The sequence below is a fragment of the Rhinolophus sinicus genome, linkage group LG07, assembly GCF_036562045.2.
Source record: "Rhinolophus sinicus isolate RSC01 linkage group LG07, ASM3656204v1, whole genome shotgun sequence".
NCBI lineage: Eukaryota > Metazoa > Chordata > Mammalia > Chiroptera > Rhinolophidae > Rhinolophus > Rhinolophus sinicus.
In genome coordinates, this window is record NC_133757.1 from 118,695,282 (window position 1) to 118,721,198 (window position 25,917).

Consider the following 25,917-nt stretch of genomic DNA (forward strand, 5'->3'; position numbering starts at 1 on the left):
AAATAAAGATCAGTTTTCTTTGAATGTTCTCAATAACATGAAAATGGGATGCAATGTAACAAAGATAAGAGATTCTATAATGGAAACAGGTTAGAAATATAATTGAAGACTCTTCAATTTATAAGTTGAGGTACAATTTTTTTTTAAATCAGAAGTGTTAGAAAATGAAGTCAGAGAGGTTTATGAGAAATGCATGAAAAATAAATTATAATTAATTTTACCAAGTATAAAATTTAAAAATTGAACATATCAATGATAATAAGTTCTATGCTATTTTTTGTCTTTATTCCTTTCCCATTACAAGGGAATAAATAAAAGTTTTAATGCAGTTTTGGTCTACTTATGAAATAATCTGAAGAATGACTTTATTCTAATCAATTTATGTAGTAAATAGACTTCACTTACCTCAAATACTTGTAACACATTTTCAGTTAGCACAGGTTTGGTGACATACCATTACACCCTTTGCTTAGGAGTTCAGTTAGAAAAGATATTGATACAGTCATAGCTTAAATTAAATGCTCTTTATAAAAATTCACTGTTTAGATCAATATTACCATGACACTGAAAAGAAGTATTGTACAGAAACAAAATATAATAAAATCTGGGTAAATAAAAATGATGGTAAAATCGGCAGAGATGTGTGAGTTAACGGATTAAGAATACGAGATTTGTCCATGCACTGCAGGTAGGAAAGAATTTGTATAGATATTTTGGGAAGTGTTAGGCAATAGTTACTAAATTTGAAATATGTATACCTTATGATCCAGAAATGTATTCCTAGGATATAAACAACAAACACGTGGACATGCATCAACCTGAAAGCATTTACAATAATCAGAGCAGGCTTCTTCATAATAACCCCAAGCAGGAAGCAATCTAAATGTCCACTAGCAGTAAAACTGATAAATTAGGTGTAGCATAATTCACACAAAAAGACAATATAAAAATGAAATGAACAAAAAACTTCAACTACAAGCAACAGCAGGTATGATTCTCACACACATAATGCTGAGCAAAAGACGATAGAAACATATTAAGTCATTCTATATACATAAGGTTTAAATACAGATTAATTCTGCCTTGCTAAATGTCAGATATTGATTCACCTTCAAATGGGTAGTGATTGGAAGGGAGAACAAAAGGGGTTAAGGGATGCTAGTAATGGTCTGGTTTTTTTGCTGTTGTTTTTTATTGTTTTTGTTATTTATTTATTTATTTTATTTTTTTTTTTATGGGCCCTACCTCCACAGATACGTTTGTTTTATGAAAGATCACTGAATGGCACATAACTGACTTTTATACTTTTCTGTATTTATGCTATGTTTCAATTAAATAAACAACTCCCAACAAAAACAGAGATCCCTAATGTTACCAGTTCTTGCCACCTTCATTGCTACTATTCTATTCTCAGCCATTGTTATCTATTCTCTGGAAAACTGCAATAATTCACACATACACACACGCACCAGTCCCCATCTATTCTCAAGAAAGCTGCCAGAATAAACCTCTAATATGAAAGTTGCATTTCTACTTAGAATCCTTTCCATCTCAGACAAATTTAAATCCAAAGGCTTTGCCATGGTTTACAAGAAGACTCTGAATAATCCAGCTTCTGCCTGACTCTCAGCTCATCACAACAATTCTCCCCACTGATCATGCTATTCTGAATACACTGGCTTCCTTGCTTCTCCCAAATATGGCAAATGTGCTTCCAGCTTAGTGCTCTGCCCGTTTAAAAGGCTCATCCACAGAGAGTTGTGAGATGTACCTCCTTACTTCATTCTTTGCTTGAATCTCCCCTGAAAGTGGAGGTGAGGTCTTCATGCACCTTCCTACTGAATGGCATGGTGCCATCATTTTCTATGTCTGTACACGTCTTTGTTTTCATAGAACCCATTACTGCCTTATATTTATTGGGGGTGCCAAAAATGCATACAAGGGGACACTTTGGTCAACATTGCTCAAGCAGTAGTTTGTCATAATCAGAAGTGTCTGGACGCTGATGGTCACCACTTTGAGAACCGCTTGTAATTGCAGAAGTCAAATGTGACTTGTACGCAGCCTTTGTTACTGGTGTATATCATTACAATTTTAATACAGTTTTCATTTCTTAAAATGTATATACATTTTTTGGCACCCTCTGTATTATTTAATTAATTTCTTTTTCCACCTTGTTGATGTTTCCATTACAACAAAGTATTTGTTTTGTTCACATTCAATTCCCCAGAATTTAGAATCGTACTCCGCACATCTGTTGAATAAAATGAATAAATTGTGTCACAATTGGGAGGGAGGGAACACGAAGAGAGAGAATACAGGAAAATTGCTTAATGAATTTAATTCCTCATTATTTATAGCAGGGAGTAAAATTCTTTGACGTCCATAAATTGAAAAAAAATGAAAAAACAAGTTAGATTCATGACCAAAAAACTTAAAAGCAGAAAAAGTAAAAACTGGGTGTCTGCAGAGACAAGAATTTAAGAGAAGTGGCTGGTGGTGGTAATGTTTTAGCCTTTTGTAGAGCTTGAGTTTTTACGTCATGTGCAATTTAAATTTATAAAAGGATATATAGTAAATGAAAATAATTAGATGGCAATCCTTTGTGTTCTAAATAATCATACTCTATCTCAGTACATCTATCTAACCCTGCATTGAAATGATGCCTAATGGCTAGTACCTCCAGACCAATCAAACTACATGGCATGTTTTGTTTATATGCTACTGGTATATTCTTAAATGGGCCAGCAGCATGAATATAACGAAAACTTGATTTGATCACTTTAATCATGGAGCTAATGAAGTTAAGGACCTATTCATATGTTCATTGACCACTGCACATCATCCTTTGCGAAGCTTCGTTTCAAATATCACCCATTTTTCCAGAGGGGCATCTGTATTCTCCTATTTATTTAAATATGTTTATGGATTTAAAACTTTTGTTGTTTTTAAGTGTTACTAATATCTTCTTTGTATGGTTTAAATTTTCAGTGTCTTAATAGTGTCGAATGGAAGGGCATCCTTAATTTTAATGATGTCCACTTTTGCATATTTATCACGGTGGTTGGGTCCTGTTTAGAAAATTGTATCCTATCCCAAGGCCCCGAAGAGAATATTTTCAAGAAGGTTTACTGTAATGCCCATCACAATTAGATTTAAACCTATTTGGACTTGATTTTTGTATATAAAATGATCTAAGGACCTAAGTTTATCATTTTCTCATGTGGATATTAAATTGACCATTTAATACATTGTCATTCCCCTACTAATCTTAAATACCATGTTTCTATATGAGTGGATCTGTTGGGGGACTTCTGCTCTCTGTACTTGCAAAACTGCTACATGATCTTTATCGTAGTTTTATTTTAAGTCTTATTTAGGTTTCTTTAGTTTTCCTTAGTTAAAGTTCAGATCAGTTGATATTGGTTTATGCAAGTTTAGTTAAATTTACTCCTTGTTATGGAATGAATGCTGGGTCCCCTCAAAATTTGTACATTGAAGCTGTAACTTCCAACGTGATGATATTTGGAAGTGGGGCCTTTGCGAGGTAATTAGGTTTAGGTTAGATCATGAGGATGGAATCCCCTGATGTTGAACAGGAGTATGAGAAGGAATATCCTTGCCCTGTACCTGATCTCAGTGGGAAAACTTTGATTTTTCCATCATGAAGTATAATGTTAGCTGTAGGTGTTTTGTAGATTATTTTTGTCAAGTTAAAGTTCCCTTTTATTTTTAGTTTACTGAGAATTTTTATCATAAATGGGTGTTGCATTTTGTCAAATACTGTTTCAGCATCTACTGATATAATCGTAATTTTCCTCTTTCGCCTGTTGATGTGATGGTTTACGTTAATTAACTTTTTAATGCTGAACAAGGCTCCATACCTACAATAAATCCCACCTGGTCATGGTACATAATTTTTTTTTTTTTACTTTTTGACTTGATTTATTAATATTATGGAGGATTTGTGTATCTATGTTCATAAGAGATATTGTATGTAGTTTTCTTTTCTTATAATGTCTTTGTCTGGTTTTGGTATTAAGGAAATGCTGGCCTCATAGAGTGAGTTAGGAAGGATTTCCTCTGCTTCGCATTTCTCAAAGACATTGTAGAGCATTGATAGAATTTCTTTCTTAAATGTTTGGTGGAATTCACCTGTGAACCCATCTGGGCCTGTTGCTTGCTGTTTTGGAAGATTATTAATGGTTGACTCAATTCCTTCATTAGATACAGGCCTGTTCAGATTATCTATCTCTTCTTGTGTGACATTTGTCAAACTGTGCTATGCAAGGAACTCGTCCATTTCATACAGTTTATCAAATTTGTAGGCAGTGTTTAATATTCATTTTTCCTTTTAATGTTCATAGGATCTGTAATGATGTTCCCTGTTTCATTTCTGATACTAGTAATTAGTTACCTTGGCTAGAGGCTTGCTAATTTTATTAATCATTTCAAAAGACCAGTTTTTTTTATTTTGTTTTTCTCTATTGATTTTCTGGTTTCAATTTCATTGATTTCTGGTCTAATTCCTTTTATGTATAAAATAATTTAGAAGAAATTTGATGAGTTTATCGTTTTCGAGAAGGAATTTTCTTTGCATTTGCCAAATATCCAGACACAATAGCAATTCAAGTTTAGTTTTAACCAAATATAAATATTTGAACCTAAACTTGGACTCTTACTTTAATGCATAGGGATAACACCTCTCGAGCTTTAAAACAGCTTCCCCTCCTATAGAGGCTTTAAATTCCAAATTCTATTTTCCTGTTTTGCAAGCCTGATAAAATATTTGCTCAAGCTTCCAGATTCTTATTTCTCAGGCTTCCAAATTCTTGTTTATCGTCACTAGTTACTTTAGGGGAAAAAGAAATGTTGAAAAATGTTGAATTCAGTATTGAGGTTTTATTCTGAATTCTCTGTTCCTTTTGGATTTCAGCATTTTTTATTTTTTTCTCATCTATTAGTTTCAACATGATGCAAACCTACTTGTAAACAAATATATTGCCCAACTATTCTAGTTGTTCTCAGTAGAAGGTACCCCGTCAGCATTATTCAACCTTCCATTAGCAGAAGTAGAAAGACTGAGTTTTTCTTTTTTCTAAAACACTTATCTTCTTCTGAGATTATTTACAACTTATCCATTCATTGTGTTTATTGTTTAATGTTTATATCCCCTGTTTAAATGAAAGATATTCCCACAGTAGGGTCTGTAGCTCTTTTGTTTATTGATGTATCTCTGGTACCTAAAATAATGACTATAGTAACATATAGTAATAGTTGTTACTATATTTTATTATACAATTATTATCCCAATAAATTAAACCCAATAAATAAAAAAATGGAAATATTGACTCAAACAACAATTTCTGCTTTTGTTGTGTTTCTTTAGTGTGCTTGATGTGTTTCTAAAAAAAGACTACACATTGCAATAGATACAATAAAATATCACTCAACATAGTAACTGGCACATGGTAGACAATCAATAAATGCTGTTGAACGAAGAAAAAAAAGAGGTTTACAAAGAGCAGAGAAACATCTTTATTTAGGTAGTACATGACTCCACTTATCAAGATATTGAGTGTTTTGCTTTTCCTCCCCTGGGATTGTCAGGCAGAGATCACAAAGAACTAATAGACTCCACACTGGACACATTGCAGACACTTGATAAATACTTGTTGATATTGATAATGGCACTTGACCAATGTGTGAAAACATTTCTACATAGATAAATGCCTTGCAAAATGGAACACTCATTTATTAAATAGATATATTCTTAAATAGATGGAGACAAATAAGTGTATCTATTATATAGAATTGACTATGCCAATATAATTACTTACATTATTCATAAAACACTGTGAATTGAGTCTGTGAATTCGTCTTCATTTATTCATTCATTTAATAACTGTTTAATGATTTCAAATACTTGTCAAGCATCTGTCTAGGTTTTGCATATAGAATGGAAAAAAGTGAGATAAAAGACGGTGGGCTCCAACTGCTTACAGTATAACAAAGTCTTAAGAAATATCAGGCATTTAGAAAGAAATCCATATTTAGGAGATCCAATTTAGATCTAAAGAAAGGTTTAAAGTGAAATTAAACAGCAAATTTCATTTACTGGATGAGTACATATCACAGTCTCCCTGTGATATGTCTCTCATTTCTTTCTCTGTTATCATGTCTAAAAATTTTCAAACTATACCAATCAGAGATTTCTTCTCTGGTGGGACTATAACAGAAAAACTGTCAAAATAAAAATAAAAGTTACCCTTTAAAACACATTATCCTCCATTACTTTTATGGAAACTGAGCAAGTAAGGAATTGGCTAAATGTAAATTTAGAAGAAAAAAAAAGAAAAAAGAAAAAGAAAACATGAGCACATGAAACCAAAATACATTGCAATGGTCAGTAATACAAAACATATCCAAGGAGCCACTTTTGCCAATAGCTCTGTTATCTATAAAATGAGATGATTTGACAAAATAGAGTCCCTGTAACATAATAACTGAGATCAGTAGTAGGTCTCATTCAGAGGAGGAGTGACTGAGTATTGAACTATGGCTTCTTTGTGCCTCTGTGAAAGGGCTGCTTGCTGCCAGGCTACGCCTATGTAACTACTGTCCTACCCGTTTCACTTTTGAGTCGTTCATGCTTTTAAAATTAGCTCATATGCAATCAAAGGAATAAAAATATCATATTGTTTCATAAGTAAATAATTAATACGTAAAATTATCACAAACATATACATGACTCACTAATGCTGATATAGTAAGTGGAGACAGTTAATGTTTTCTAACCATTTGATAATCATTCAATAAGCAGTGTTCTCATTTCACACTCTAATAAATTGTCCAGGTAAAACATTATCAAAAAAGATATAAGCTATGACTTCAACTTTAAAAGCATCATTCATTTATTGTCCTACTTGGCTCTGCTTTAGAACAAACATAAAATAATTTATTCAGTTTTAAAATTTTGAGTGATTTTAAGGCTATTCTAATAATATTTCCTTGTGTAAAAGACTTTAGCACTTCTTTCATTATACTTTCCCACAAAGGCAGTTGCCTTCAGAAATACAGCAAATAATTAATCAGGTTTATATCTTATAATACACCAGTTTCCACAAACACAAGAATATTAAACAAAGGAAACCTTTTCAACAGGATTTCTTAAATTGCACATTGATACAGCCTGTAGTTCCTCCCTCTGTCAAATTCCAAGAATACATGGCCAAAGTTTGAGAAAATCTACATTATAAGAATAGTTACTTCACATCTGTCAAAACGCATTCCAAAAGAAAAGCAGAGTCTGAACATGGATAAATTAATGCCAAGGGTTAACTTTATGTAAACATACAAGCAATGAAATGAGTATGCGCATAAGTCTACTCTAAGGTGGATTTTCCATAAGTAAGAGGAAGAAGAGAAAGATATGTGTTATTTAATGATCAATGGATATTTTTCATGTGACTACTATAACCACGTGTTGCTCATGGACTGGGTATTTAGAAGCAATCAAAGCAAATCAAACAAAGCAAACCCCTAACTTCTTAAATTGTATATTCTAGTTTGGGGAGAGTGGTGGTGGCAAGAGTGAGATAAAACTTAAAATTCATATAAGTTATCTAAAATAATAAACTGTGATGAATATTAAGGAGAAAAATAACTGGCATGGAAATAGGATGTGTTGATGAAAGGGTGACAATTTTAAAGAGGGTCTACAAAGAAGTCCTTATGGAGAAGCTCACAGCAATGAAAAAGAAACACCCGAGAAGGTGTGTGAACAAGACCACGTAGGTATCTAGGGGGAAATTACTGCAGGCAATGGGACCAGTTTTGAGGTCACTGGAGGATTTTTAGCTGAATAATAACACAATTAAGTTTATATCAATATGGAATCCAGGATGACGAATTGTGTATGGACAAAAGATGGGTGAGCACAAAACAGAGAGAACAAACACAAAGATACTTCCAAAATTCAGGTGAGAGGAAACTGTGGCTTGTACCCGGGTAGTAGAGATGGAGATGACAAGAAGTTTCATGAGTCCGGGTATCGTTTAAACACAGGGCAGAGAGAATTTGATGCACTGTATAAGAGAAAAAGTAGAGTCAGGGAAGATTCTCAGAACCAAAGCCGAAATGACTAGAACAGTAGAGTCATCAATTATAAAAATGATAAAACTTGCGAGAGTGACTTTTTCTAGAAAAAAAGAGAGCTCAGTTTAAGACAAGTTAAATTTAAGATCTGCATTAATCATCCCAGTGAAGAAGATGTTAAGTCAGCTGTTGGGTGTATGAGACCAGAAACCAAAGGAGAGATGGGAGACAGATACACATGGCGAGTTATTAGCATATAATGGACTCATAAGGTATAAAGCTATGAGGATTGAAGACAGTGTGAAAAGATTTATTTTTAAATGAAATTACAAAGATACATGGGCTATACACTCAGATAACATAAAGTTAAGAGGGCTGAGATATGAAGAGGAACCAGAAATATGGACTGACAGAGAGCCGCCGGAGAACTAAGTGGAAAGTCAGAAGACTGTGGCATCCTAGGAGTGAAGAACATATTTCAAGTAAAAGGGACTAATTAGTGTTGCTGCTCAGTCAAGTAAAATAAACTTGGAGACATAACCACTGATGACCTTGACAAAAGTAGTTTCCCCTGGAGTTGTGGATATGACAGCTGGACTTGCATGGTTCACATGAGAATGGGAGGACAAAAAATGGATACAGGATGTATAGCAAGTCTTTCAAAGGATTTTTCTACAAAAGGAAGGGGGAAAAAATAATGCAATATCCAAAGAGGGAAGCAGGATTGAGGGACTTTATTTTCCTGGCAAGATGAAAGCATGTTAATATATTTATGAGGAAGCTCTAATAGTAAACAATCACATTTCAATGATGCAGAGAAAGAGAAAGAAAAGGGAGACTTGTTTCACATGAGCCACATCCTGTATAGAGTTGGAAGAAAAAGGAATGGATGGTGGTAATTGAAGGACAGACATTTCATTCATATCAAAAGAAAAATCAGATTATATAAAAATGTATGCAGTTCAGTGCATAGGTTTGCTGTGGAAATTGTGGAAGTTCTCTGCTGATTACTTTTGAATTTTTCAGTAAAACAAGGAATGCATTCATCAGTAAAGAATAAGGATAAGGAAAGAAAGAAGTGTTAGAGATTTGAAAGGAGAGGAGAAGGTGAGAAATATCACAGGGAGGAAAGAGTTAATGGCTTGAAGACTATACAAGTAACATGATTTCCATGTAGAATTAAGAAGACAGTTGAAACTGTTTGTCTTAGATTTAACATAAATGTTATCAGAATTATTGTATGTATTTTTCAGTACCATTTATGTGCAATATTATATGCATGAAATAGACAGAGATGTGGATTTGCCACAGGCTCTGATGGAGCTAAGTAACCTAGAACTTTAAAGGTCCGCTCTCTTTTCTATGAATTTCTCTTCTCACCTCATTTAGAAAAATGTGTCCACTATAAATAGTAGGAAACTTGACATTTTACCAAATAAAGATCTTCCAAATTATGTCCTGAGTTATTTCCAGGCCTGGGCTTAAAAGTAAAAACAATAACATTTTTATTTTTACACAAAGTTGATTTTTTAGAATAATTTTAGATTTATGGAAAATTTTGAACAAAGTATAGAGAATTTTCTTATACTCCATATATACTTCCCCCATTGTTAAAATTTGTCACAACTGATAAACCAATATTGATACATTTTTATCAAATGAACACCATAACGTATACAGCTTTCTTTAGTTTTTACCAAATGTATTTTTTCTGTTCCATGTTCCCATCCAGGAAAATACATTACATTTAGTCATCATATTTCCTTGGTTGTAACAGTCTTGGATTTCTTTGTTTTCTGGCAACCTTTTCTGTTTTAAGTACAGGTCAGGAATTTAGTAAAACATCCCTCAATTGGGAGTTGTCTGATTTGTTCTATTCATTTGTTCTATGTGTTTTTGAAGGGAGACCACAGAGCAAAAGTGCCAGTTTCGTCACATCATATCAAGGATACACACTATCAACTAAATGTATCAATGCTGATTTAATTTTCGTCTTCTGGATGAGGAGTGTTTATTAGATTTCTTCGCTGTAAAGTTACCCTCTTTTCTTTCTTTACATAGTGTAATCTTTGGAAGGAAGACACTGCACAGCCCTCACTCAGCGAGTAGAGAGCTACGTTCAGCCTCCTTGAGGTCAGAGTACTTATATAAATTTTCTTCTGCACAGATTTACCTATTCATCCCTATTTATTTATTTATTTAACCATTTATCGATTATATTTGTATAAACTTAGGGATATTTATTTAATTGTCTGGTTAAAACAGAATATTGCACCATGTATTTTGTTGCTTACAGTGTCCTGGCTTTAATCATTGGGAGCACTTTCAGTTGGTTCTGTGTCGTTTTGACATATATTCATCATTGTGGGTTTTTTAATTTTTTGTTGATTTTTTTTTTCTTTTTCAAGCACTTTTTCACCCTCTGGTACTATAAAATGCTCCAGGCTCACCTTGTATATTTTTCACCCCAATCTTAGACTTAGCTATCTTTTTAAGGAAGTCTGAAATCGAGACATTTTACATTCAACAAGACTTTTTGTTTGTTTTTTCTGTCTTAATATTCTTCTCTGAGGCAATGGATGCCTTCTTTTCTACATGAAATTGCAATGAAACATATATCAATATCTATATATCTACATATCTATATATCTATATATCTATATATCTATATATCTATATATCTATATATCTATATATCTATATATATATGTATATATCTATATATATGTATATATCTATATTAATATAACAAAAGACAGTCCCAAAACTAATAGCAAGAAAAATATAGTGGGAATAACTTGCATCTATATAGGCCCTCAAAAGACCAGACAACATTATGAGCGCCTAACAATTAACTCATTTAATATTCACAACAATGCTATAAAGCAGTGTAATGGGCTCTCTGTGAAATGTCTTATCATATGTAATGCTCACAACAAAACACCATGAGGTAGTTATTATTGTTCCATTAAACAATTACTAAAAGAATTGTTCCCTTGGCTCTATTGGTACTGGAAAAAAAATAAAACAAATCAAATTCTCTGAATTATTTCTCCATCACAATAACAGAATTGGATGTTAACATCTAAAGGTTCTCCTAAATTGAAAATGGTGTGGTTCAAGATTTCCTTAGTTTCCCTGGTTCTGTTAGATGCCTTTGTCTCTATATTCTTTTTGCACCTGTCTATATGTCTAGCAAAGTATTTATCAAATCAAACCATGTCAGACAGAAAATTAAGAACCATATGATTTCACTCATACTTGGGATATAAAACTGAAAGCAACAAACAAACAAAAATTCTTAAACACAGACAACAGTTTAGTGGTTACCAGAGGGTAAAGGGGGACAAATATATGATGATCGAAGAACTGACTCTGGGTGGTGAACACGCAATGAGATACATATATGATATATTATAGAAATGTAGACTTGAAACCTATGTAATTTCACTAACCATTGTCACTCCAATAAATTTAATGCAAAAAATTATTTCTTTATATTTCTCTCTCTACATGTTTTATTTACCATTATAACCAAGTCTGATTTCTTGTATCTATTGTAGAGAAGGTATGAATATCAATGTTTAAACGAGTAAATAAGTGGGCCATCATGCTAGTATTAATCATTTTCATATGCAAGACTATCATTAAGTCATTTTAGAAAATATTAAAGAGAATAAACATAATTACTTATAAGGGTTCTTAGATTATGACCAAATCTGTATCATTAGTCTTATATATAGATATTTTAATAAACTTCAATATCATAAAGAAGGCCAAAATTTTTAGGAAAGTGAAAGACAACAGATATTTCACTGATTTTGCTTATTAAATGTTATCTCTAAGATACAATAGTAAGGGGGAAAACAAATGTTACTTTCTAAGCAAGAGAAATTTACATAGAGTAATTGATTTAGATTTCAATCCAATTTTACTAACATATATTTTCAGTATAATTTATGACTGTTTCATTTTGAAATACTTATGGTATTTTTAAAGGTAGATTGGTAAAAATCAGTCCAATTCTCTGCTTAACTTATCTAATGCCTGAGCTTTAATTGAGTTTATCCATCAAAGTCACATTTCATTTGGGGAATGGATGTCAGACTATAGCAGTTAGCAATGATGAAGGAAAGGACTTTAAATTAACTAACAATAGTATCTTAGAAGAAAACTTCAGTCTATATTCATGCTCAACTTAGAACTTTAATTCAAATAAAAAACAATTGAATACTGTGTGACATTCAAATACTAGTTAAAAGTAGTATCACTATAAATTGAAGAAATAAAAAGATATGTAAGCCTAGTAAATGTGTATGTCCTAGTGTGTCCTTTACAGGAGTATCAATATGTAAATAAAAATGTTAAATCAGGAGCTTGATAAATAACTTATGTAAAATTCAATATGCTTTGATTTGCATATTTAGCACACTCATTAACGGTAATATGACTCTCAATATAATCAGGATTCAAAATAGTTTCCTTTCATAATTTACACAAAGTAGCTTAAAGAATGGAGGAACAGAAGGAAGGAAAATATATATCTTATATCTGTATCATATGGGTAATGATCATTGGCCATGCCTGATGTGTGTTATTTCCCCATTTCTAGAATGCATAGTTGTAAGAGACATTTTCAGCAAATGGCATAACCTATATTAGTTGCATGGCCCGTGGAATAAGGGTTTGTTATGGCAGGAAAAGCCAAGTGAGAGTCTCTACTTATCAAAATAGTAAATAAAAGCAATCTTGCACTCCAAGAGGAGTATCAGAGATCTGTGCCACCATCTAGAGCTTGACAAATGTAGGAGTCTTGATTACCACTGATGCCCTTCAACTTACCTATTTGGCCTGGGCAGAAGACAGAAGTATTTAGAGAAGGGCAGTGGGCTATCATAACTTAATAATGTGATTGTAGTTATTTTTCTGAATATTCTCTGTGTGTGTGTGTGTGTGTGTGTGTGTGTGTGTGTGAGAGAGCATGCGCACGTGCATATTACCAGGATAATAGCTCTGGATGTGGTTGTGCCATTTGTTTTCTATTTATTAATAAAGACTCTCCGAAATTGTTTTCTTTCAGCCAGCATGGCCAACAACATGTCTTCACAGTCTTACTTCAAGGCCATGTCAACTCCCTACGTACGTGCTATAACCTAGTCTGCAGAGTTGATCATCTTTCCCTTCCACAGGACATTATACCAGTCCACTATGTTGGTGGTTTCATGCAACTGGATCTGATGAGCAGGAAACAGCAAATGCTTTCGACACCTTGGGGAGACATTTGTGAGCCAAATAGTAGAAAATCAACCTCGTAAAACTTAAGGCGCCTACCATTTCGGTGGAATTTCTAGGGGTTCAATGATCTGGGCGATAATCTAAGGTGAAGGAAAAGTTATTGCATCTGGGCCCTCTTAGAACTAAGAAAGAAGCTACTGGTCTTCATTTTAGAATTTGGAGGGCAACACAACTTTACTTGGGTGTGTTACTCTTACTAGTTACTGTGTAACCCCAAATGCTGCAGTTTTCAGTGAGGTTCATAACAAGAGAAGGTTTTCCAACTAATTCAAAATGCCATAAAAGCAGACTTGCCCCTTGAGTTACAGTCATGATCTCTTGGTGACACACAGCCATGTGTAAGGCAGGCCCTCGTAGATGAACTAAAGCACAGGCGTTCAGAATTTGGATAGAACTATGCCAGCCTCCGCAGATTATCCATCTTCATTCGAGAAACAAGCCTCTGGCTTTCTATTGCACTCTAACATTGACTGAGATTGGACCAGGAGCCCCTGAGCCACCAAGTAGCCATAAATGAATGTATTGATGTCATCACCTTTATCTCCCCAGTTCTAGTCCTCATGAGCGATTGATATATACAACCCAGTGGTTAATTTGTGATGACTGGTGATCAGTTGTCTTTGATTGATGTCCAAGGCTCCTTCTGTATCTCCTGCTTTAACTACATGTTTATCCTGCTAAACTGAAAGATTAACTAACATTTTCAAACGAGAATATTTGTGTAAACAAAAGATCACCAGTCCCACTGTTCCCTGCTTCTCATGCTGTTCTGTATCCATCACTCCTTACTGTGTTGCCCTGAAAATAAGACCTAGCCAGACCATCAGCTCTAATGCGTCTTTTAGAGCAAAAATTAATATAAGACCTGGTCTTATTTTACTATAATATAAGACCGGGTCTTATATAATATAATAAATATAATATAATATAATATAATATAATATAATATAATATAATAATATAATACAAAAGACTAGGTCTTATATTAATTTTTGCTCCAAGACGCATTAGAGTTGATGGTCCCGCTAGGTCTTATTTTCAGGAAAACACAGTAGTCACTGCTCATCACTGAATATTGATGAGTGCCCTGGGATCATCTAAATATGTGGTCATATATGTGATTTTTAAATTTTAGGTGGTGAGAATTTTATTATCGGACTGCTATAAAAGGGATGAACAAATTAAAGTACAATTTTGGTTCTAGCTGGCTAAGGAGATAGTACCCTCACTATTTTATTTTAATGCAACTCAACAATTGAAGCTGATGCAACTGAGTAAAATTTTTCTACCTTTCTTTGGTGTAATACTATAAGAGTGTATTCAATTGTTATTTTTACCATCTTTTAATTTTTGAAACATATTTTTAAATGGTATTTTTACAGAATGAAAATAAAAAGTGTCTCTAAGGAGAGACGATGTGCTTTCTTCTTACACATGAGTTGTAGCAGTCTTCAGATTTCAACATAGATGCCCCATTCCTGACAACATGGTAGTATCTTATTTTAAATATATTATAGAACTTTTTAAAAAAATTTTCTTTCTTATCTTTGTCTGTCCCATTACTCCGTTACCAAATTTACTCAAGAAACAATTAATTCTTGTCTCATGGCCTTAAAGAAGGAAGGTAACAACTGCAAAACCAAATAGCATATGGATATCATTCTGGGCTTTATGTTTCAAATGACTTGCTCTCGGGAAATGATTAATTTATTAATTAATATATAAGTTCACGACATGTAAAGGAGATCCAACTTAATAAGTGATCAACTAAAACAGAAGCCTGTTCTTTTTCACAACATAGTCCAAGCTTATGTGGTATGTGGTTCTGTTTTAGAAAATCCCTACAGTTCAAGATACTTCTATGTTATTGTGTGGCATCCATTATTTTTGATGTCTGAGACAGCACCACCACAGCTATCCATGAGACTGCAGGAAGGTGAAAAGGTAAAGGAGGAGAAATCACAGCCATTTCTTTTAAAGCAAAAAAAAAAAAAAAAAAGAGGTTGAATACATCGCTTTTCTTCTATCTCACAGGCACAAAAAAGTGAGTATGCATGACAGAATTTGGGAGATGCAACATTATTGTCAGTAACAAAATATTTCAGGGAGAAAATTTGTCATTTTTAGGAAAATGTCTTGAAAAGGAGCTTCGGGTGGGAGGATACTAGATTATGAGGGTGGGAGCAGGAGAAGTGACTCAGAAGAAGTAATTCCATCTATGGACATTGCCAGTTGAAAGGGATTTGGGAGAGGGAGAATATGAAAGCTCAGAGGAATTCATTGAGCCAAATAAAAGATAAAAGATTTTTTTTAAACACAGAATATCACATATTTGATATCAAATAGCTTGTGTTCTTGTTACAATTTAGTGCTTCTAACTCCAAATTTTTTAACAATCTCACAAAAAGCCTCACGTGTTTCGGTTTTTGGGGAAAATGCAAAGGAAGTACCATATCCGCGTTGACATTGCACTACAGATCAAGCAACAGATGCCAGATGGATGAGTGGAGACAGGCACACACAAGGATTAAGAAGAGATTGAAAATTCATGACAGTTGAGGAATTTGTAACATTTCTAGGAAGGACTTTAGGCTTTTCTATAGAAAGGACATGGAATAGAAACTCAGGTCTATCTTAACCTAGATCTTCACAAGCGGATAAGCCCAGCGGCTGCATGATTTATACAATCTTCTGAGACTTTCAGAGGGGGAGGGGCACTGTACATGCGTCAGCAAGCAGTGGAAGCGGGGAAGAGAAAGGAGGTCTTTCATTCTAGTTCATCAGCAATCAATTAGGAATATTACATTTATGTACTTATTTCAGTGAAATCAGCAGATTATATAATAGAAAACAGAGCTTCAGAACTGTTCAGTGTATTAACTAAGACTTCACAGCACAGCTAAGAGCAGGATTCCAGGACTTGGGGCAACTACATAAGTGTCCTTTCTACAGGATTACATCTCCTCAGATCCTAAAGTCCTCCGAGGAGCTAGGAGTTCTTAACTAACACTTACTTGCCTGTCCTTAAATTCTCTTTACTCAAAATTGCCTGTCCTCAAATTTTCAAAGTAAAGTAGTTCATGAATTATTAGTTAATAACTATATCAATGACTCTGTTTTCCATAAAATCAAATTGTCCATATATGCTATATATAAATAAATTATACATACTGTCTTCCAGATAATCATCATTCATTCATTCATTCATTCAGTCAGTCAGTCATAAAATATCTATTGAATACCAATTTTGTGTCTAAACATTGTTCTAGATGCCAGAAAAAGCAAGAGTGAACAGAATAAACATATACTCCATGTATGGTGCATTTCTTTGGGAAACATCGGGCCATAAAGCCATTTTTCAGATATCAGCATTTATTTGTGGGAAGGTTGACACTACAGGCCTACTATCTAACATCTACCAAATGCTTAATAGGTGCCAAGGACTACTTTTGATGTTTTAATTCCTTCATTTACTCTTCACTCTAAACTTTAGAGATTGGCAGTTTTTAGTTTTACCATTGAAGAAACTGAGAGATAAACAAATTGAAATAACTCACTCAAGGTTACACGGCAAATAAGTGGCAGAGACAGGAATGAATCCCAGGGGCCGCGATGCCAGCACATGCCCGTGACCATTGTAGATGACCACTCTTTACCTCCCTTGTAGAGAGGTGGGAAATGGGGAAATATCTTGATAGTTTCTACTAGAAACTTATTTAATACACATAAAATGAGATCTACTATTTCTTGTAAAGATGTGATCCTTACGTCTATGTGTATACATATTCAATACCCACCATTTATATATACGATAATGTGTTTATAAGACAAATCATTAATAAAAAGGAATGTGAGGGAATATGATCATTCAGTGTTCTCTGAAATAAGCCAAAGTGATGACATCGAAAGAAAGGAAAACGCTCCTCTCCTTGCATTCCCACCCACTTCCCTGAAAAAGGAACATTTTTTCACTGACTCCATGAGGCTGAACGAACACACACGCCTGATCTTTTTAAAATGAAATATTCAGCAGCAAGATGAAATAAGTGACCATGAAAAAGGGTTTGAGGACATAAAACTAAAAGATAGATTCCGTCAGAGCATTTCAAACAATTGGAAAGGGATCTCACCTCCAGGCCTGCCTGGGCGAACACGTTGAGCAGGCGAACGCTGGTAATCAATCTCAGCGCAGCTGCAAAGAGAAGAGACATCAGAATTACATTCTTTGCAATTTGGATTGCGAGGGGAAAAGAAATTAGATGAATGTGTCAATAACGGCCTCCATGTGCACCTGGTAATTCATTGTCCAGATGATACATTTGGCAAGATCAAAAATAATATGGTTAAACTTTGAGGTGATTTCTACCTAGATTGGCTATCGATTTGTACTATCTTCAACAACGCATTTAAATTTATTTGTGGTTTCCTTATTTGGAATGAACTGGTATTAGAAAATATTTTACATAGGAGAGTTTCAAATAAATCTTGAAATAATGGACGAATGAGAATAAGGGAGATATAACCTCTTCATCAGACATCAAAGAATGGCAGGTATAATTTTCAGTAAACATGTCTCAAGATAAAAATAATTTTAATGTATTTATAGCATGTAATTTTTGCTGTTATTTGCTAAGATTAAAATACACTATGAATGTCTGTCTGTCCGTGTGGACTTCCTGTGAAAGAAACCAGTAGATAAGCATAATGTGAGCACAGTCTTACGGGGATCCTGAACATCGAAAGGTAAGAAATATTCCCAAAATGCTCAATATCCCTCCAGATGTTCCCATTCAAGTTTCAGCCAAAATTAAGTTTGAAACTGATTCCTCAATCCCCATCCCAGTTTTGTTTCTTTAATTTCCCAGATTGGATCCGTAAGAATCACAGATTAGATGATTAAAATGTGTGTCCCACACTAAAACAACCCATTCCTATTGCAAAACTCTGAGAAGAAAGGTTTGCTGGGTTTTTCTTTCCTCACCTCCCTTTGCCCGCACTATTCTTACTTCTCAGGACCTGTGGCCTCTCAGGTCTGAGGCAAAAAGGGAGCCGGAAGCACGTCCTCTCTGACTGCTCTCACTAAGACACATGATTTTCAATTTGTCACTTCTCTCCGAGATACTTAATTTGTCCCAATAAAGGGATAGACAGAGTGTACAAAATTCAATAGAATGCACCACTGATAGCATTTACAATTTTCTTTATTAAAAGTGACTTCTATCTTTTCATTCAAGACTCCTGGATAAGTTCTGAAATACTGATGTCACATCTCCCAAAGATGCAAAGGCATCTATGCCAGGGCTGAGTGGAGAAATCAGAGCTATTCTTCCCAATAATTTTTTCTCTAAACCATCTCATCGAAACTTTCTAGAGTTAACTCTTGTTTTGTTTTGTTTTGCTTTTGTTTGTTTGTGTGTTTGTTTGTCTTTCCCTCTTTCTTCTCTAAGATATAAGCCAATCAGGGTTGGTGGTCATGGATCAGGTAGCAATTGACTGATTCCTTAGTTTCAACTGGCCTCAATGAATACACGTAAAAATATTAAAAAAAAAAAAAAGGATATATATATATATATATATATATATATATAATTTCCTCCTTTCCATGCTCTTTGAGAACACACTGAAGTAAATCAAGCTCAGTTTTGAAAACCAAAATGAATCTAGGAAGACAACAAATGTAAGGAGCTGTGGGAAAGATGTATTAGAATGAAATAAAATATAAGAACTGGTCTCAGATATGTGCACTCATTCAAAGGGTATCCAACTTACAAATTCCACCCTAATTTAGGCTGCTTTCGAGGGTTAAAATGAAAATTAAATCAGTTATGCATATCACTTTTAACTTTGAAGGATTGTAATGCTTCTTTACAGATTTGCTTTGTAGATATTAATTAAACAGGAAAATTATTCAACTGTCAGTTTTCTACTACATGTCGAAATAATAAAAAATATAAAAACAATTCTAGTTCACACTTTTACCATAAAAGTTGTATATCACTTAAAGCATGCTCCTTATATGCCTCAAAAAGTGATATGACATTTAAATAAAGCATAATAAGATAAGTCTGTAAACTATCTACATAATCTCTGGTTATTTAATTTCAAAAAAACAAAAACATCGGAGCCCACCATCTCTACTCCTTCATTCTGGGGTAGAAAGTTCAACACGTTGACTCATAAAATGGGGGTATATTTTAATTTAGCCAGACTTGGTCACTTAAAAATTTAGAGACTCAAAACCTCAGTTTCTTAATAAGTAAAACAGGGCAAAATTATCTTTCATTTTTCTTTTTGTAAGAAACATATCTTTCATTTTTACATGATGAAATGCCTGCAGATTACGAAGTATAGTGTCCTTGTTGAGTACTAATCAACTAAATGATTTAATAGCTATGAAACACACAAAAAATAAATAAAACAAGTGAACAAAAGATCAAATAGCAATGAGAAACAAACACCCTCAGTTACAAAATACATTTTATCTTTATCATCTGAGCCTGGCAGAATATATATATGTTTTATATACTTATATACATGTATATATTCTCCACAAGTAAAACTATCAATCCACCAACACATTTCTATATTTGAATGTGGACATGCTTTGGGTTGCTTATAGCAAAACATTTTCTATGTAAATGAATTGCTTCTTCTGAAGCTGTACCCTTGTCAAATGTGTAACGCATACAAAATACCTAGAATTCAGCCAATAATAACATATTATCTCACAGACCAAACCTTCATTAAGAACAATGCATAACAGTATTAAAATGTGTGAAGAGTAATTTAAATTATGACTTTTTGACAGAATAATAAGAGTTTGTCATATTTATAACAAGTACAGACTTGGTGACAACAACAAAATTAACATTCATTTCTAAATCACTTTGTAGATAACAGCAAAAGGTTTTTTCATTAGTAATTAGAGTTTAGGAAATTGAAGGTAGGGGAAGAGTAAGAAGAAAGATTTGGAAAATATATACTTTCATTTTAGAAGGATAGTTTTAAGAGGCAGAATTGAAGTCCTTATCTTTTCTACTTATGTTGTTCCAAGAGCAAGCCTAACTTCTTTCTAGTTTTCCAAATTGGTTTCCTATTTCTGCAGCCTGGTGATAATATTGAAACAATCATCCATATTTTGATACATTATAAGCAAAGCCACTTGAAGCCAAGTAATATTTAATGTATTGCAGGTTTTAAACTGTAACTTAGATCATCATTAGGCATCTGCTACATGACTCGAAACATCACTTTCTATATAATTTCAACAAAATTTCTAGAAACTTCAACAAATTCATAGAAGTACGGAAACAAAATACTCTAATATTGATTTTCTGAGAAGTTTAGAGATTCAAAAATATGGTATAGAAAACAATATTCAAAGGAATTGGAATTAATTTCTCCTTGCTGGGAGATTGCAGCTCATGCTTTGCCTCAGGAAAAATCACACTATCTATATGGTGTAGTTTCAACTGATAGTTTCGTGTTTATTTTTGCTATTGAACAAACACTTAAAAGGACAGACACACAGCTACATGTGCTTTACAGTAGTTTTCTGTGGCTTCTGACACATCTTTCCTGCAGGACTCCTGGATTCAGCTTTCTTATAGCCCCTCCTTACCTCAAGAGAAAGAAATGTGAACTGGACAAGGCTAATAGTTGTCCGCCAGTGTTTTTGTATTAGAGCAAGCAGGAAAGGCTGACTTTACTCTCTGGCCCCGGGACCTTGGGGATAGGATGCCAGATTCATCTGTTTCTATCCATCCAACAAATACAGCCTGAGTGCATTTCACAGACCAGGTGCTATTCTAGATACTGAGGAGTGAACAATGAATACTCCAGCCTTCATGGCGCTGCTATCGCAGCCATGAGAGAAGGATGACAACATGAAACTGGGCGAAAGGGAGAAACACTTTGATTTTTGTAACCTAACCTGTTATGTCTTCCAAAATGTGTATCCCCTCTCCAAACCTCTGTTTGTCATATATTTGGGTTGCATGTGGTATCTTGTCCTTGGAGCCAAAAATTTCCAAAGGACAAATTAAAAGTTCATGACTCTTAGAAGCATCATGGATTATAAACGTATATGGATATTGACATTTCTTCACTCTCCTTCTCTCTCAATGTATAGATCATAAGAAAATATACTATGTATGTTTTTCACTAAAATAAAAAACATAATTTATCAGCACATTTTTAATTATTAGACGAATTTGAGAATTAAGCTAATCAATATTTGTTAGAAACGAAGATTGGCAGAATCAGCTTCTGGATTTTATAAATCTGTAATCCAGGGGACAGTTTCTAAAATCACAGAGCTGTATTTACGTATTTCCTAATGTGACTTACGGAAGTAAGATGAGGTTTGACTATACCTCCAATATATTAAGAGGTAGAACAATAAACTCTATATATAGTAGTAACTGAATCCTCATAGAAATACTGACAAGATAAAATTGTATCAAATAAAAGCTATTCATTGAGCCATTACTCTATACAGGTGCTCTGTGAGTTACTTGTAAGTGTTCATAATAACTTAAGAAAAAGTCACATTCCCCCAGGACCTAATAATCTGGTTGGGGAGACCAGATTTGTACATGGAAAATGAACAAAAAAGGATTTCAATCACATTCCAGAACACAAATAACTATCAAGAATGCAGAAAGATTTTTCGGTAAAGTACATAATTAATTATAGCAGTAAAAAGGAGAAACTTGTTTTATAAGTTTTTCTATTTCTCTCTGTTTATACACTCTCTTTCTTCTTTGTGTATAATCATTAAATAAATCTTGGAACATATTTAAAATGCAGCCTCCACTTATCACTATTCCAGCCGTAGGTTCATAGATCTGTGTATCTTTCTCCATACATGTGTTATATACATATGCATACTTATGTGTGTGTGACCTTTCTTATGTGTGTAGGTAGCTTTCCACAGAGAACAAGGGGAGGGCCAATATATTTATCTCCATTTTGTAACTTAGCTCTTTAAAGCTGAATATTGATGAACACTAGTGGAATCCTGATGAACATCACAGATGTTTAGTGTTGTCTGATGGCGTTTTCCGTGCTCTTGGATGCTGAAAGCAAAACATAGAGCAAGAGAAATCCTAAACATATTGACTAGCCTGTGATTTAAGGATCTGGTTGGATATAGGATTCAGAAAATTTGTTATCCATAATTTGGTGCAATATGGAAGCTAGGCTGAGATGTTTGAGTGTTATCTCTAGAAAACATGAAACCGCTGAAGGTTAACAAGAACAGAAGGCAAGAAAATAGTAATATTTTAGAATAAACAAGTAGCCAAGTAGGATTCTCTAAAAGGAAAAAAATCTATAAGCAGGGAATCCATTTAAGAAGTTATTTAAATAGTAGAATTTTTATGTAATAAAGAGAAAACTAATCAGAGAAAAGTAAAAATATAGAAGAAATTAATAGGATAATAACAACTATGGTTATTATCAGATATTAACAAAGAGGACATAAGAAAATTTCAGTATTCATATGAAACAAAATAAGAAAATAAATATACAAAGATACATATTTATAATGATTTTAAGTTGCATCAACCTGCACATATATACGTTTGATATACGGTTTTGTTTTCATAACTAATTTTGAAATTGAATTTATAGAAATATTTATTTTATCTAATTTAACATATTCCAATAAAACAAAAATCTCATTGGGATCACATAATTATATCCACAATTCCATAGCCTTTTACATTTTGTGTTCCATGTCAACACAATTAAAATATTTGTTCTTTGCCTTAAAAACACTTCCAATGTTATCATGTATGACATTAGTACTAAGTAGTTAAATCTGTTTATTTATTTCCTATATCTATCCCCCAGTATTGTAGCATTACTTTTTTCAAATGACATTTAAAATCTCAAGGAAGATTAATATAGTACTGAATAATGGTGGCACATGTGTAAAACATTAACACTGCCCTTTACCCATCTTGCATATTTCACATTTATTTGTTTAAAATATGAGCAGTGCCACGTGGCTTCAAGCATCTGGCATGCAGATGGAGAATTGTGGGTACTAAAATATCAGATCTATTTTGGTGGAGTAATGAATACCCCTGCGTATGTTGTCTTTGAAAAGAATATTTGATAGTTTCATGCAAAGTGCAGGAAAAGAACTAGTGTATTATTAACTTGGAAAAAAATTATGTGGATGCATTAATGGGTGTCACTTAAGATCTCTGGATAAGACACAGTAATTTAAAATAAAAATCCAAAATTAAAACAGCACCTACTGGAAAATAAAGTGTTAATATTAGGTGGAAGCTGCCGCTGATGAGTTTGAGAGCAAAAGTATTACTTTTGACAAAGGGGACTGAAGCTTCTTCCAGTAATCTAAATGCCACATAGAGAAAAACAAGACACACAATCACCTACTGAGATGCATTAGAGAAAATAAGAGTTGTTAAATTAAATCAAATTTTTCGAACCAAAGTCGTCAGGAGTTTGAAAGAAACCTATGTAGGGATACTGCAAAGAATCACTATGCACTTTCTCTTTTTAGATAAAGCTACCTCAAACCCTTCAAATTTATTTACTACTCAACTTCCTATCTCTCTTTTTTATATTGCTACCTATTAGGATTTCAACCCATACACACTGTCACGGATTTTGTTTTTGAATCCACATGAGAGCCTCTACATTTTGTTGAAAGTAGAGTGTCAAATACAACACACAAGAACCAGAACTCCAAAATCAGGGGGATTCAAGAGGCAGTCTGTGTCATGCAGTAATTGTGTGAGCTACACACTTTGTATAACTACATTGCACAAAGGTAATCATTAAAAACAGAAAATACATATGTAAAAACATACTACAATGCTAGGATACATTATCAGTGGAAAAGAATAATCTTATGCTTTTCACTGAGGTGACTTGTGTATAAAAAGAGTAAGTTAATTTGGAAATTAATTAATTTCTAAGATAAATGGGCTATCTTTGAAAAGTCCATGGTTTTGAATCAAATTATTTGATTTGATTTTCCATTTGAAACTTTTTTCAGGTACAGGATATTCCAGAAAGATTTACTCAATCTATATTTACATCTAAGCATTGTATCCATAAAGAAGACAAATAGGTCCTTTAGTACCAAGAATTTGAAAAGTCATTCAAATGTAGGTACTATCTTTGTGTTAAACAGTATGTACTTTAGATCAATACTAAATTTTTCACTCTAATTTTAGCATGTTGATGTTTTATTATTGCTCTTATTATTGTTCAAGTTTGTGTTAATCAATTTACTTTTTTTTTTTTTTGCAAGGGCAGTCAGAAAAAAATTATTGTCACCCTCAAGGGTTCATTATGGAAATTAAGTCATGGTGTCTATTGTTCTTTTGTTGAGATATTGACCTCAAAATTCCCTATCCAACATTTATATATATATATGAAACAATCTTAATTTACAATTTTAAATTACAATCTCAATTTCACTAGATTTAACAGAATAGGACTAGAATTAGAACAGGCATTTCTCCTCTTCCTAAAAGAGAGAAGAAATTAAATTCCCTTGAAAGTCATTTACTTGCATTTCAACTCCCCAAAACTCCCCCTACTCCAAGCAAATTATTCAATTTATATTTTGTTAAAGGAAGAATGAAGCATTTCCAAAGATTTTCAAAAACAAAAATACAAAGGCCATTGTTTGCTTGATAAAGATGAAAACAATTTGTTGCAAGTGTTTACTCAAAATAAGAGAGACCATATAAAAGATACTTGTTCAATATGCTAGAGAACAAGAGAACTAAATATGTGTGCAGCTTGGGAACAATGTGCTACTAAACTACTTAGATGACACCGAAAACACTGATTAATGATAAATCATTTGCGATCCTCAAAAATTAAAACAATACGTACCCTAGACATCCTTGGGTTCTTTGTTTTGTTTGTTTTTGTTTTGTTTGGGGGTAATTTTTGTTTGGTTTGGTGTGGGTTTAGTTAATCTGAATTACTTTGTTTCCTTATTTTTAGAGCTAAAGATTTTCGAAGTGAGTTAACCACTTAAGAAGTTTGAATATAGAGTACCTCCAATTATATAATAACTCTGTAAAAGTATAATAGGATAAATAGGGAATTCATATGCAAAATATATATATTTTTTAAATTTATTGGGGTGACAATTGTTAGTAAAATTACATAGATTTCAGGTGTAAATTCTGTATTACATCATCTATAAATCTCATTGTGTGTCCACCACCCAGACTCAGTTCTCCTTCCATCACCATATATTTGATCCCCCTTACCCTCATCTCCCACCCCCAACCCCCTTTACCTTCTGGTCACCACTAAACTATTGTCTGTGTCTATGAGTTTTTGTTTCTCATTTGTTTGTCTTGTTCTTTTGTTGTTTTTGGTTTATATACCAGATATCAGTGAAATCATATGGTTCTCTGCTTTTTCTGTCTGACTTATTTCGCTTAGCATCATACTCTCAAGATTCATCCATGTTGTCACAAATGTTCCTATATCATCTTTTCTTACTGCCGAATAGTA

The 25,917-nt window shown here is 33.4% G+C and overlaps 1 long non-coding RNA gene across 1 annotated transcript in view; it reads right to left on the bottom strand.

The window, feature by feature from the left end:
* Positions 1-5,869: 5,869 nt before the first annotated feature.
* Positions 5,870-25,917, bottom strand: part of LOC141572833 (uncharacterized) — a 380,091-nt gene continuing 360,043 nt past the window's right edge. Inside the window, exons 3-4 of the long non-coding RNA XR_012498326.1 lie at positions 17,523-17,584; positions 5,870-8,087 (exon numbers count right to left, since the gene is read on the bottom strand). This is a non-coding gene — a long non-coding RNA (uncharacterized LOC141572833). The remainder of the gene's footprint in view (positions 8,088-17,522; positions 17,585-25,917) is intronic.